This window comes from Helianthus annuus, chromosome 7 (genome assembly GCF_002127325.2).
Source record: "Helianthus annuus cultivar XRQ/B chromosome 7, HanXRQr2.0-SUNRISE, whole genome shotgun sequence".
Lineage (NCBI taxonomy): Eukaryota > Viridiplantae > Streptophyta > Magnoliopsida > Asterales > Asteraceae > Helianthus > Helianthus annuus.
Window position 1 is genome coordinate 34,953,192 of NC_035439.2, and position 15,607 is coordinate 34,968,798.

At 38.1% G+C, this 15,607-nt stretch overlaps 1 long non-coding RNA gene across 1 annotated transcript; it reads left to right on the forward strand.

Moving 5' to 3' along the window:
* Positions 1 to 13,334: 13,334 nt before the first annotated feature.
* LOC118479269 lies at positions 13,335 to 15,197 on the forward strand. The gene is made up of 3 exons (XR_002559461.2): positions 13,335 to 13,410; positions 13,921 to 13,987; positions 14,939 to 15,197. It is a non-coding gene; the product is annotated as an uncharacterized LOC118479269 (long non-coding RNA).
* Positions 15,198 to 15,607: the final 410 nt, after the last annotated feature.

The following is a 15,607-nucleotide window of genomic DNA, read 5'->3' on the forward strand; positions in this document are numbered from 1 at the left end:
CGTCGTAAATAACCGAACAACACGATCGTACGACCAAACGAACCGACATCCGTGATGTTTTCGAGCATATTTCAGGTCCCCTATGCTTTAACTTCATTTTAGAGCCTTGAAATGAGGTTAACGGGGTTTAAACGCATCGAAAAAGGCTTTAAACACGTGCAGGGACCATTTCTGTCAATTTTGAAACTTTGCTGAACCTGATACACGCTAGCGTAGCGCGAGCCCTAAGGCCTATGCCCTAGCGCTACGCGAGTGCCTCATCTGGGCAGAAACATCATTTTCAGCAACAGTTTGCAAATTCAGGGGCTGTTTGTGCAATTTCTTTGTGTGGTGAGCAAGTTTGTGTGTTCACCAAGGCTTCTAATCAGCTTGTAACACATGTATGGCTAGGATTAATGCTTAATGGCTAAGAAAAACAAGTGGAATGATCTTGTTAATCCACTACAACTATAAATAGCCATCAAGTTCACTTCATTCCTTGCTCATTCCTCTCTTATCTTCTCTAAATCTGCTTTGGAGCTCTCTTCTAAGCGTTTGGGACTTGTCTTCTTTGTAGAAAAGATAGCAAGGACTTGGGTGAGCCTTCTTTCATTCTTTTAGTTTCCTTTTTCCTTTTGTAGTGCAGAAAGTCAAACGTTTGGCCAACAGTTTGACTTTCGGTTTTGACCATCAATTGGTCAAGTCAAAGTTCAATTGAACTTTGAAACGTGATTGTAATCACGATAGTTATAATCCTTCGCGGTTATAGCTGCTGATTACCACGTTAGCTAGTTGTAGTGTCGAGTCAAAGTTTCGGTCAACATGCGTTTTAGCACGCATTTTGCAACGAAACTACTTTAGGGTATCAAAACACTTTGTTTTGATACCAAATCAGTAGGTTAGACATGTTTTGACATGTCTAACTCGACACTATTAGTTTGTGCTTGTTTAGGGTCGTAAGGTAAGCGGTCTAAACAACCGCTTAGACTTTCGAACCCGACCCGTTTGGTCGATCTTTAGGATCCGACCAAGCTTAGTTAGTGATCATAGTTTCATAGGGAATAACCACTGAGGTTATACCATATGATCACATAGGATTGGTTAGTCATATGCTTGTTAGCTTGTATGCCCATAGGAAATGACCAAAATGCCCTTTTGAAGCATAAATCCGTATTTTGACTATGTGAACATAATTTTGACATATAATCTGATTTAGTAACATGTTTAGGGATAATTGGGCATGTAAGACTTGACATAGCACATAGTTAACCATCCGATCATAGTTTTACGCTAACGACGCCTTATAGTAGCTTATGTTACCATAATGTGTCGAAACGGGTCAAAAGCACTTAGGTAGGCCTTCCAATCAGAATGTTGGGACTAATAAATCATACCATATGAGTTCAATTACTCATTTGATTTATAGAACCTCATTCTATCCTATCTCCCGATTTAGGAGCCGATTATTAACATAGTTACCTATACTAGGTGCCGGTTGATTTCCGTGATACTTGGAGCTTAAATTGGTCTTATTCTCAAGACTAATTAGCAATCCCAAGTGAGTACATAGTTCCCCTCTTTTACCGTTTTCAAATATTTTGGGGTGATACACATGTACATACATGTTACTTTTGTGCATTTCATGCTTTTATGACATAAACATGCTAGTTTCACCTAGTACATATATAGTACATGCTTTCCATTGTGTTTTGCTATGTATGTCAAGCATGCTAGCACATTGATTTGTTACACATTTGTTGCATATGTTTACTTAGCATATGTAGCACATTGTTTTACATGACGTTTCTGCTATGTATGTTTACTGAGCATGCTAGCACATTGCTTTTACATGAACATTTCTACTAGGCATGTTTACTTAGCATTCCTAGTACATGGTTTTCACATGCTACATTGGTTATGACATTTGGTATGTTCAATCGGGACAATAATACATTCATTAACATTAGCTACGCCGCTCGGACTTATGTAATGGTACCATAGGAATTGACAACTCCCGTTTCCGACTTCCTGGGTTTGTTTGGAAGTTGGGGATGACAGAATCCGACAACATAATTTAGATAAACCTTTAATTCGTTTAAGGGTTTGTCGCCACAGTCTCAAGGCTTGAATGTATGCGATTAACATTACTGCATAAATGTTTGTAATCATGAAGCATTGTTTTTCTGCAAAGCATAACATTTGATTTAAACTTAGGTTTATTCAAAAACATGTTTTGTACATTTTCTATGGGGTTGAGTAACTTCTAGTTATTCACCATACATGACATTTGTTTTCACATTAGACATCATTACATAGTTAAGTAGATGATTTCCTACTTGCTATGCATTTCATTGGTTTTACATGATATACATGACATTGTACATAGTTTACACATACACATATTGACATGGAACAAGACATTTTGGTTGGTTATTGATAAGTGACTTATGTAACGGGGTTATGTGTTATATGATAAAAGCATGGTGGATACGCCGCTGGTACTTCCTATATATAAGTGCTTTTATCGTATTATACATCGTTGCGTTATATAAACCACTTGGGCAACACATGAAACATTTCATACATAAACATGACATTGTTTTACAAATTACACATTTTTATACAAATTCACTTTTACTTGGTTATTCATTTAACCATGCATTATCATTTCATCATCATTTGATTTTCATTGATTTTCACATGGTTTTACAAAGGAAAACATTTTACAAGGTTCATGACTACATTTTATTAAACTCTCCTTTCAAATACAAGTCATGAATCTGCATAAACAAAACCTATGTATCTCACAGGCATTTTTATGCTGACGTACCTATTTTTACATGTGTTTCAGGTGCTAATGCATGATGATGCTTGTGCTTCACTTAGGCGGACTCGGGCCTTAGTGACTTAAAAGACAGTTATTATGTTAGTTTAGTTTGAACTCAAAGACAATATAACTTTAAATTTTAATAATACATAACTTTATTTACCATGGTTGTTGAAACAATAATTCTGTCGCCACTCACCTCCCCGGCGTTTCCGCCGCGGTTTGTTGTTTTACGCGGCCGGGGTGTGACATCAAACATCATTCCCATACCTAGCTAGGTGGGCCTTCACGCCCAATCATCAGTACATGGTTTATAAATCCCAATATCTCTCAGCAAAACCCATACGACTAGAATATCAAAGCCGGTGTGCTTTGCTCAACACGAGTTCCCTACAGTTGTCGTATAACGAGACCCACATTCGTTCTATGAGGTAACGAGTATCGTCCGACCTGTCAAAGGTTGTTTCTCCATGCCCCGTATGGGTTCAACTTGAAAGTCCTCTTCCTTCAGTTCTGGTCAGGTAAGTTAGAGTCGATAGTGAGCTGCAAAGCTCGCGCACGTTCAATTTTCATAGTTGTAATTATCCTAGAGTTTCCCTCCAGCGATGCGATTAACTGATTTAGCTCTGTCGAAGCCAAGGTACACGGGAGGCTCTTGTGATCGGTCTAAATAACGCATCTGGTACCGTCCAAGTAATGCCTCCAACTTAAATCCAAGGCCCACGGTTGCCACCGCAGGTCGTGTGTTGTGCAGTCCCTCATTGTAACTCCATTACGTACGCCATCACTCTCTCGTGTTGCATCGGTGTGTAACTGGGTCTCTGATTCGAACCATCATGGTATACCACTAGATCACCCGTACTCTTAGGTAAAGACGATGTTTAGTGCATTGCAGAGTTGGGATTTGAAAGCTGAAAAGACGTCCTCCTGTTTTGTCTTCCACGAACACAACACCCTGCTGTGCTAAAGAGATTTAGGCTGCACGATCTTCGAAAATCCTGTGGTGAATCGTGATAGTGTCTAGTGGGGCCAAGGAATTGCTATATCCTTGGAGGGATCTTTGGTGTCGATCAGTTCTAACAAAATGGATCTTCGAGAGATTCACGTGTATTCCCACTTCGTTGTTTTTATGACCAAAATGTACCTCTCGAATCCAGAAGTTACCTTATAACAAAACTTCGCGCGGCGTGATTTCTTCCTCAGGAGCTCTAGAATAGGATACATATGCCGCTCATGTTGTTCCTTCCTCCTGGTAATGATTCAAAACATCATCAACAAACACGGTCGATTCTTGTGGCCCATAAAGCTGCTGGTGTGTTGATCAACTCAATGATCTTGGTGTACCAAGTCGAAATGGTAGCATTACGTTTGATATGCCGTTCTAAGAGCATTCTCCCCTTGGACTTACATCTGATGGTAGTTCGTTCGTTAGTCAACCCTCAAACGGAAGCTTGTCCCTCACAACTGGTCGACAGGTTTTCAATACATGGTCGAGGCAAGCGGTTGTTACCTTGTTAGGTTCTTAATAATCAGTACACATATCTTCCTGGATAAAACTGGGGCTCCCCATAGCAAAAACTAGGTCCGACAAAGCTCCTGTCCAACAGGCCCTGTTGTTGATTTGACAACTCTCGCAACCCTCCTGGTGCAAGACGGTAAGAAATACGAAGAATCATGGCTGCCTCTGGCGTGAGATCAAATTGAGAGTTTGTCTAATAGTTGTGGAAGTAAACCTGATAGTTCCTCCCGTAGCATGTTGGGTGGAATCACGAACAATTGGTGGATCCTCGATCCTCTTTTCTTAGCCCAAACATTAGTAACGGTTGCCAACATAGCGGGGTAGTCCCTCTGTAGACGTTTTCTGGCCTTCATTGCTGATATGATGCTAGCCCTTACACCACTCTGACACTTCAAAGTATAAGTGATGCAAAATTTTCCTTCCACTCGAGACAATCAAGGATAGTAAAAAGGAGGGTCGATGTCGAATACTTGTCCCGCAAGGTCGAGTTTGCATCCCAATGAATATGCAAGACTTCCATTGGCTTGCCATCAGCGAGTTCCATAACAAGTTTGGTTTCGAGAAGCACCAGGGTTAAGCAGGGCTGAGACGAAGCGATTAGCTACCCATATAAGCTTCCTAGTTGCCACCATCCTGGCATCGTCCACGTCAACCCTAAATGCCCTTCCATGAGCATCATCTCCAGTGTTGCTGTTTTCATTGCAAGGATTTCAAGTACTGTCATTGTTCCTTTGGTCGTTGTCTACTTTACTTAACCACGACCCATCCAAGTTGTAGGCACCTTTATTCCCATACTGTGGGCTAGGCTTACGAATACCTTGTTGTTGCTGTGACTGCTGCTCCCAATGTCGTCGCTCGAAACGAAGTCCTATGATTCTTCACCATCAAGGTCCATCTTTTCACATTCTGAGCCACGTCCTAAAGTGCTACTCACTGCTGGCAGCTACACATTCCACGTTATTGTCGATGGTCATTGCTTATGTCCTGATTGATTCGTATGAGTTGACTCCCATGAGTCGCTGGCTGGGGTTAAGAATTCGATTGGAGTTAAATCACTGAAGTTCGTTGCTGGTAACTAGGGTCGTTCAAATGCTGAGGTCCATCGTTCTTGCAAGTTGACTGAGTAATACACGGTATGTTACGAGAGTGTTGCAGAAGTGATCGCACTTTGAAATTCTAAGGCGTCAATACGTTAAGCTCCAGCAAACGAAGAAAGGTGAGAAAGATATAGACCAATCATTGTCGTTGCAACATCCAACTCGGGGATGTTCGTACAAGCACCCAACATTACACATAGTTCGCTAGGCGTTTAGATGGGTGTTCAGTAAATACTCGATAGCATCGAGATTCGAAAGGATCCAAAGAGGAATGAAAAGTTCACGTTCGAGTAGGGTACAATCACTGCCATGACCCCTATAAGTTTGTTACTTTTCACATCTATCAAATAACGGAACGGAACCCCTTTTTCACTTGTTAAGCCTCACTGGGACTTGCATGCACCCCACATTATTATTATGTGTGCACCCACAATAATATTGTGATTTGCATGCTCACCTCAGCTCCTCTTAACTCATGTCAAATGGTTCCTCAAACTCGAGTAGCAAACAAAGAGCATCACGAAGTGTAACTCATGAATGTTTAGGGAAATACCACCCTATTAGTCACATAACACATGCAAGTAATACATGAATTCATACTGTTGTGCTAAACGTGCAATCACATGCAATATCATATGTAGGTGTTCACTAGTTAAGCAATACAATGAGTATACGAGAGACGAACCTTGCAATCTGGAGCTGAGTGTCATGGTCGTATTCACGTTTTCAGAACTGCTCGGTTATAGTCTGGTTTTACAAAAACATTTTTCCCCTTTTTAAATAAAACCAAGTTCACTATAACCAATGGCTCTGATACCAATCTGTCACACCCCCAAATTCCAACAGCGGAGTATCATCGCAGGAGGCGTGACATGACCAGGATCCAAGCCACCAATCACATTGAACTCATAGGTATATTTAAATAAAACTTTCATTTATTAACATTAAGTGTTATAACATTACAAATAATTCACCGTATACAGCGGAAGCATAATTCATTCGTTAAGTGTATATAAACCACATGTAAAAACCATTAGTCTTGTGTTGCGATTCCATGTATCTCGACCCATGACCACTTCAGCCTCCCAGACAGCAAGTTCCAATGATATGCACCTAAAGGCCTGCAAGGCATGTAACAACGAATCAACAACAAAGTTGAGCGAGTTCACAGTTGGTGTTCATTGTTAAGTTGTTTCAAAAACCATGAGTTCGTTTGTAAGTTATAGTTATCCCGTTTTTCCCTGTTTCCCAAACATATTCATAACCAGTGGGGGCTTCCCCATGTGAACCACTAGACCCGTTTACCATATCGACCACTGACTAAAGTAAGTTGGTGCCCTGACGTCAATGTCTATCATCATTGACTAGTGCCCAGATCCATTAGTTCACGCCCGTCCTCTACGGCACGGTGTGAGGCTTGTCAAACCTAAATAGCGCTATCTAACTAATGACCCGCTCGCCATTGGCCCGGCGATTAAGTCGATATAAAAGGAGGGACTTCATGATAGAGAGTTTTGGCCTAGTATCCGTGTTGTCACCCTTCAGTAAAGAGGGTGTGTACGTAATCTCCAAACCAAGAGATTACGCAGGTTCCGATTAAATACTTATCACATGTTGTCACCCTTCAATAAAGAGGGTGTGTACGTGTTCCAAACAAGGAGATCACGCAGTTTCAGTTTCAATCCCTTACCCATTCCCAACCCTTGGGAATCCCATGCCTTGTGGAAAGTGTGAACTCACCTTTGGTTGCTCGGTTTAGACTCTAGCACAATTAAGAGTCGAGGTTTGGTAAATCTTGTCCTAACATGATTACCGTTGGTTGTTAGTATGTGTGTTCATGCAGATACACGAATCTTTCAGGTATCTAGTGACTAGCATGCAGACAGTATGGTGTATAATCTTTGTACAATTACCAAGTAAGCACGGATATCCAAGATAGCATTAATCACATTAAATTCAATTTGCCGAACAATCAGATTAGATTTTTATTGTAAATAAACTTCTAAATCTTAAATCTTGCCTTATCATTCATGTTTCTAAATCATATATTAAATTAAATGGAAAACATGTATGCATCTATTTCATGAAAGCATCACCTAACTTTTCTTTTTATTAAATAATTATTTTTACACACATCATCATACTTGAAACTCATGGGTGGACCTACTGTGCATGTTCACGTTCATGTCAATGCTCCTGTAATTAACCAATCATGCATGCAAATTGAACCTCTCACACTTATACTCATGAACGCATGCATACAACTGATTACATACGCACATGTATACACACTTATATAACATTACATATGTATTCACCATTAACAGTGGCATATAATCACTTATTCCTCATGGCTACAGATACAATTATACATGCATACAGATTTACTATAGTTATGTACATATACATGCATACAGGTTTTCACACACTAACTCAAGTTTGCAAAACATATACAGTCAAGCATGGAGTCACGTAATCAAGAATTCACAATTCGAACCAAAACCATGACGAAGAAACCGCGACGAAAGTGTCAGTTTAAAGAGTCACGAACTAAGGGAGAGGGACTTACCGGCGACCGGAACTGCGTTTTGGCTGGGAAAAGGTTGGTGATGGTTGCCGTAAGTTGAGAGCAGGGACGTTAGGGTTTCGCGAAGGAGAGAGGTGATGTGATTGTGTTATATATATAATTCCTGTTTTTTTTTTGTTGATGTCAATAAATCGCACAATCAACCAACGGTGGGTCATGGCGGTTTGGGGAATTATGGGGCACCTCCACATGTGTTACGTAATATAACATAATCGGTCAAAGGTGGGCTTCTGTTGGGTTCTTATGGGCCGAAGATCTTATCACAATGATTAGATATTTGGGCCAATTGTACATAATAATAGTGGGTGTACATTGTAGACTATAGTGCATGTTCATATAACAAGCATTTAGTATTTAACATAATAAACTCACAACTAATTAATCCTATAAACTCACAACCAATTAATCCTAATGATGTAATGTAATTTAAACAGGTTTAAATGAGTTTACGCAACATATACATAGTGACGTCGTGTAGTGAAACATAAACAGTAGTGATATAAGTCAAGTGCCACGAAGTTAAACAAGAATAACCTTGAAAGTTCAGGTTGTCACATCTTACGTAAAACTTTTTACGTCTTACGTAAAACTTTTTACGTCTTACATAAAACTTTTTACGTTTTACGTTTTTACGTTAAACAGTTTACATTTTACATTAAAAAGTTTACGATTTAACTTTTTTTTTTCAAAAACTTTTTTACGCAAAAATGAACGCACCCAGAATCGCATACTCGGGGAGGTGTCTCAGATATATCGTTATCATCATCGACTAGAGGGGAAAAATACCAAAACATCAAAACAAAGTGTATCTCGAAAAATAAAACGGGGTTTGGCTCAGATTCGCGGATAATCAAAAGGTTGCAAAAGAGGGGTTGCAGGTTTTAAAAACCTACCCTCCGCCGTCCTTGCCGCGCCATCTTCCGTTTTTTTTTATCATCACCGCCGATTTCAAAAAGGCACCAGATTCAACTGATTTAAACAAACCCAAAAATGGCAGTAGCAAACAAAATGACAGTAACGGGATTCCACAGATCAAAAACCACAAATCAAAACATTCAAAATCCAGATTCAACAGATCAAAAAACCCAGGGATCGGATAAAAAAACTCAGATTTTGAACCTCGTAAAACATTCAAACCCACAAGGAACCTGAACATCATTCAACCCACATATCAAACATTCAAACCCCATAGATCAAGAACACAGGCCAAAAGATTCAACCGATTCAAACATTCAAAACCCAGAAAAAGAAAGAACACATACCAAAAATCCAACAGATCAAGAATAGGCCAGGATTTCACAGATCAAAAACCACAAATCAAAACATTCAAAACCCAGATTCAACAAATCAAAAACCCACAAATCAAAACCCACAAACCACCACCGCCTTCCCCCTCTGCCGAACTCCCACCAAAACCGCCGACTGAACCGTGACTGACCCACCGTCGCCGTCACAGGGTGGGGCTGACCCACCACCACCGCCTTCATCCACCGCCGTCGACCAACCACCGGCCAAACCCACCATCTCCACCACTAAACCCCCCCCCCCCTTCGGTCACCATCTTCGGTCACCGGAGTAGCAGAGAGAAGAGAGTGGTTCGGGTGGGGAATGATGGGGTTCGGTCACCATCTTCAGAACAACACCCCCCCCCCCCCTCACCCACCGGCCGGAGGTCAAACCGCACCACCACAAAACCGCCCTTCACCGGTCGTCTCCGAACAGTTGCAGCCACCATCTCTTTTGCAGATCTGAGATAGGTTGCAGATCGAAGGGGTTTGGAGCTTGCTACCCCCAAGTGCAGCCGACAACCCCCCTGTTTACGTACCAGAGGAGCCAGCGACGTCCCAGCTGCGGCTCCCTCTCTGGTGACACCTTTTCAGGCACTAGTAACCAGCCGGAGATGACGACGGTGGCGGCGGCAGTAGAGGTTCAGGCGGCGGTGATGATGTTGTCGCCGGACGGGGAATGAGACAGATAAGAAAAGGGGCGGAGGTGTTTTGTTTTGTTGGAGGGATAGGGTTTACATTATGCTCTTTATCTTGTTTAGTGGAGATACAAGATGAGAGATTTCAAAATTTGTTCAAAAACAATACAGGAAGATGAGATTTAAATAGAAAGGAGAGAGGAGAGAGGAGAGAGGTAATAAAAAATTCAGTGATTTAAATGAAGAGAGAGAAGGGATTTGACATTTGAAGTAAATGACCAAAATACCCTTTGGGTTGTCATGTTCTGATTGGTTGAGAGTGGTTCTCGCGGTTCTTACAACTGGAGATGGTTTTCATTTTAGAGGCTCCCTATATATATATATATATATATATAGGGGAAGGATGTATAGAAAACCCACTTTAATTTAGAAAACCCGGGAAACTCAAAGCTCCCGATGTTTCTTTGTTTTGAAAAATTTTACACATGTTATATGTATGTTTTTAAGGGTTTTGGGCAAAAAAAATCAAAAAAGCGCCGAGTAGATATTTTCTAAAAAAATAAACAAGTTTTGGTGTAACACATGTTACATTCATCTGACATATTTGTAACATGTGTTACACCAAAACTTTTGTTTATTTTTTTAAAAAATATCTACTCGGCGCTTTTTTGATTTTTTTTTTGCCCAAAACCCTTAAAAACATGTATATAACATGTGTAAATTTTTTCAAAAGAAAAAAACATCGGGAGCTTTGAGTTTCCCGGGTTTTCTAAATTAAAGTGAGTTTTCTATAGATACTTACATTATATATATATATATATATATATATATATATATATATAGATGTAAGATCAAATAAAAAGTTTATTTTGCCTAAGTAGGATGAGAAGGAATCTTAACCATTCATTTTTCAAATCAATTGTTAAGATGAAAGTGTAGGAGAAAGGAGAAGTGCAATGGTATCTTGGGAAAATCATATTTATGGACTTTCTCTCTCCACATGCAAGGCACATGCATATTTCACCCCCATTTTTTAAACGTTCATAATTGTTTTATACGACATTATTTTTTCGTAAAAATTTCGCCGTAAAATCGAGCGTCTTTTTATCTTTAATTTGAGTATCATATTGCTATATAAAATACGAAGACTAAAAAAACCCACTAAAATGTGTTGTATTTCTATGTTGTATAACATTTTTTGTGCTGGATTTTTTGTACTATATTTTTGTGCTAAATTTTTTGTGCTGAATTTTTTTGTCTTAAAATTTTTTTTTCTCAATTTTTTTGTGTTGGATTTTTTTACTACTTTTTTGATGAATTTTTTCGTGCTATATTTTTTGTACTAGATTTTTTTTTGCTATATTTTTTTGTACTACATTTTTGTGCTATATTTTTTTATACTAGAATTTTTGTGCTATATTTTTTTGTACTAGATTTTTTATTGTATTTTTAAAAAACAAAAGGGTGTCACATGTCATTTTTACTCCTATTTCTAAGGACCAAAATGCCTTTCATTCCTACTTATTAGGAGTGCCACATGTCATCATCACAATCCTTCTTAGGCTACTTAGGCAAAATCCACTTTTTAGTGGATCCTTCCCATATATATATATATATGTACGGGATCAGGAGAAAACACCCAAAAGTGTGAGAACGGATTCTGGCGTAACACGTGTCACGCGACATAGTGAAGGGCGGGAGGGCTTTTTTGTCCTTTTATATTCTTTTTTTTAAACGTGTCTCACATCACCTCTCCATTTTTTGGCGTTTAACAAATACGCGACGTTTTATTGTTTTTTTTAGAAACGTCGATTTTTTGGAATCTTTGATGTTTGCGTTTTTTGGCGTTTTCTAAGATGATTGGTATATAGTAAAATATGGCGTTTTTGAGTTTGGTGTGATGTTTTGGGTTTTTTGGCGTTTTTAAGATGAATGGTATATAGTAGTAAATATGGCGTTTCTGGTTCGGGGTGTGTTAATTGAATGTCTGAGATGTTTTGTTTATATAGGATGTGTTTTGGCCGTAATGGCGTTTTATTCATTAGTTTGGCGTTTTTGGTAGAGAAGTCTAAAGACGCTTATACCCTTAATGAAGCGCGTCCACTTAATAGAATTGGTGTTATTTAAGAAAACGCCACCGTGCCAATCTAGTCCATAAATTGTTTTGATCGTACGATCCATAATCATTCTCACCGTTCTCACACTTTTCACCGTTCTCACACTTTTCACCGTTTTCTCTAAATCCTGACCATATATATATATAGGAAGGTTAACATACATTACGGCTTAACGTACATCACGTACGACAGGTAATTACGCACGTTCATTTTAAAATCACACACGTTATAACTCAAAAATCCAAAATCACGCATGTTGAAACACAATAATCACGCATATTGAAAACATTAGTCACTCATGTTATATAACAAATCACGCACGTTGTTATACGTGAAGTACGTTAAGCCGTAATGTACGATATACTTTTTCTATATATATATATATATATATTATTGTTTTACCTTTATAATTTAACCTTTAAAATTAAAAACATAAATAAGTTATAATTCTTTTCTTTTTACATAAAACATTATAAATGAATTAATTTTAATAATGAATTAAATTAATTTGTAAACCTTAAATACTAGGAATTATATTTAACCTGTAAATATTAACAAATCCTTATGTAGTATTTTAATTATCTAGGGTAACCGTATTCATCCATTAAGAATCCTTATTTCCTTATCTTTCCCCGCGCGATATTTTCAAGGTATCTCCATACGCAAAGTTGTGAGTAAATCTAACTCCCCTTTTTATTTTACTTTTGGGTGTATCATGTGTCCGATTTCCAATACACGTTTCCGAAACCTTACGTGCAAATTACCATATGTTATGATATGATTATTTGTTTGTTTAATTTGTCTTACCATTACGTGTCACACCCCAACCGATGGCGGAATCATCGGGGCGTGGCACTGAGCGAAATAGATTGTTCAGAAGTTTCCATAACAACTATTTATATAATCCAGTTAAAGATACGTCCCATACCGTATCCCGAATAAACTAATACATTATTACAGATAATATCCAAACAAGAAATTTGTAACATCCCGAAATTTAAAAACTATATACTAGAATTATAAAATACATAATAAACAAGAATAAGCTAACTAGGATAAATAACCTAGTTAGTTAAAAATCTTGTAGTAACATTTGAATGAGTTAAAAAGGGCCAAAAATATAAACTAGATAAGAGTGGAGGGACTAAAGTTGTTAAATATGAAACTCTAATTACTAAGTAGTAAGAAATCAAACCAAACACCTCAAAAATTGAGGTTCTGGTCGATCAACAACAGAGAGGGGCGACACCCACACCTCCAAACCCTAACATCAACAAAAACTCTAAATTGAAGGCCAAAATTCTGTTGAAATCGAAATCTAAACATAGAATCGTGATCTCCTCGTCAAGAAGGTCATAAGGTATGTCAAATTAGGTTATTTTGATACAATTCAAATTCTGCCATGAGATTGAAATCGAAGGTTGAGCTTGATTATGTGTTGTAAAACATGAAATTGGAAGTAATGTGAAGTCTAGGGACAAACCCTAGACGATTTCTTGTTAAAATCTTGCATGTTAGTTGTAGAAATCAAAATCACTATAGTGGGTGATTAGTAAGTTAGTAGAACTCGATAAACACTAGGATTAAGACTCTTGTTCTAGTGAAAATTGAAATTTGGAGATAATCTCTGAAATTGTTGATGTTAAAATATGTGTATAATGTCTAATTGAAGCTAATTTAAGTGATAAATTCAAGTTATGAACTTGGTTTAGATTGTGTAAAAATCTGACCCGCAAGGTGTTTGATAAAACGCCTAAATGAGGATTAAAATATTAAAAATTGCTAAAAACGCAGATTTACATATGTAATGAATGAATGCGTTAAAGCTTATGAAAAAGAGTTCTAATCTTTTATGAATTGGACTCTTTAGGCAAGGAATCCGGGACGTCAAGTGGACACGCCGGAGGTGATACCCGCGGAAAAGGTGTGCTTTGAAGGTACGCGACTTTAGTCTCGTCAAATTAAGTTTATTTACTTTTGTTTGAAATGTAATTGATGTTGTAGTGTAAAGGATGCGTTTGATGTGTCGCTAAGTGCCGAAGTGCACTCGACTATCAAACGGGTCAAAACAAGAATTCGGTATTTAGTTGGGTTAGTCATTGAAGTGATGGTTTTCACTAAATGGCAAAACGGGTTAAAATGATGTTTTATAATAGTCACGGAAGTAGCGACTTGAAAGTCTCATATCTAGATAAATGATAAATTGCACCATGCTAATGATTTGGTGATAGTGAATCTATGTATAAGAACCCGGGATATGGGTCGAACAATGATGTTAAAGGAAAAAGGATTGTTGAAACGGAATGCTTGAATTCCGAACAATCAAGCAATAGTTTTAGAGGAAATGCAAAGCCAGGGAATTGGCGTGAAAACACCAAGTATGTGAGCCCGGGTATTTGGGTAAATATGTTGAAAAAGTTTTAAGAATGAAAAGAGATGCTATGCACTCATACTAATGGGTCGAATAACGGGAATAAGGAAATTTGGGAACCAAATTGTGGGTATCTCGGTTTCCGCAATGTAAAATTTACATGTTTAAGTCCGAGGTTTTATTACGGACTCATAGCAAGAAGAATTGGTTAAATCGGATAAGCGAGTAAAAAGTTACGAACTTGTAAAGTTGAAAAATAGTAAAAGGGTAAATGTGCAGAGCCCACCGTAATTTACGGTTCCACCGTAATTTACGGTGGAGCTCAAACTGTTACGGTAAGAACCTCCTGAGTTACGGCAGAACCATAATCATTCCAGGTCCACCGTAATTTACGGTGACACCGTAATTTACGGTGGAACCCAGGAAAAACTTGTATTTTAGGGCCACTCATGTTGTCAAACTTGTTTATACATTGTATACTAAGTCGAAACTAACGGTTTTTAGTGTTTGACTCTAGGTACAAATAAATCTCTCTCGGATGATGATCAAGCACCTTGTCAAGAACCGAACACGCAAATTGAAGCTTCCGCATGAATATAATTTTGTCTAAACTTTAAACATGTCACAAATACTTTTGGTTGATGGTGCTTTGAATCCTTTAGCTAGTTGTTAGTTGATTAGTAGGGATGGCTTCTAAATGAATTTTGTACCATCTTAAACATGTTTGGAAAATTTCACTAGTATGTATGGTTTAAAACGGTAAATGCTTTTGTAAACTCCAATTTTATAAAGTATCATGAAACATTCCGATATATTTTGTTAAATTATTAAGGGTGTTACAAGTTGGTAATCAGAGCTTAAGGTTGTCAACAAAAGTGTTCGGTTCAAGCTTGATCGATCGTCCGGTAAGAATTAATTTATTATGTTAACAAATTATGTCTTATATATGGATGAGAAGGAAATTAAAGTGCATGGGAAAAGTGTGTTAACACACTTAAACCCGGGAGGTGCACTAAATTTAAACAGTTAAAGCAAGTTGAGAACTTGACTAAACCAAAATAAAAGAAGCAATGTTATAAACGAAATGTTTAACGTTTAAATGTAAACATTTCAGTTTCAAAGATGACGGATAAAGGAAATGACGAAGCGGTGCCAAGAGTCACCGAACAAATGAGAGAAGTGATTG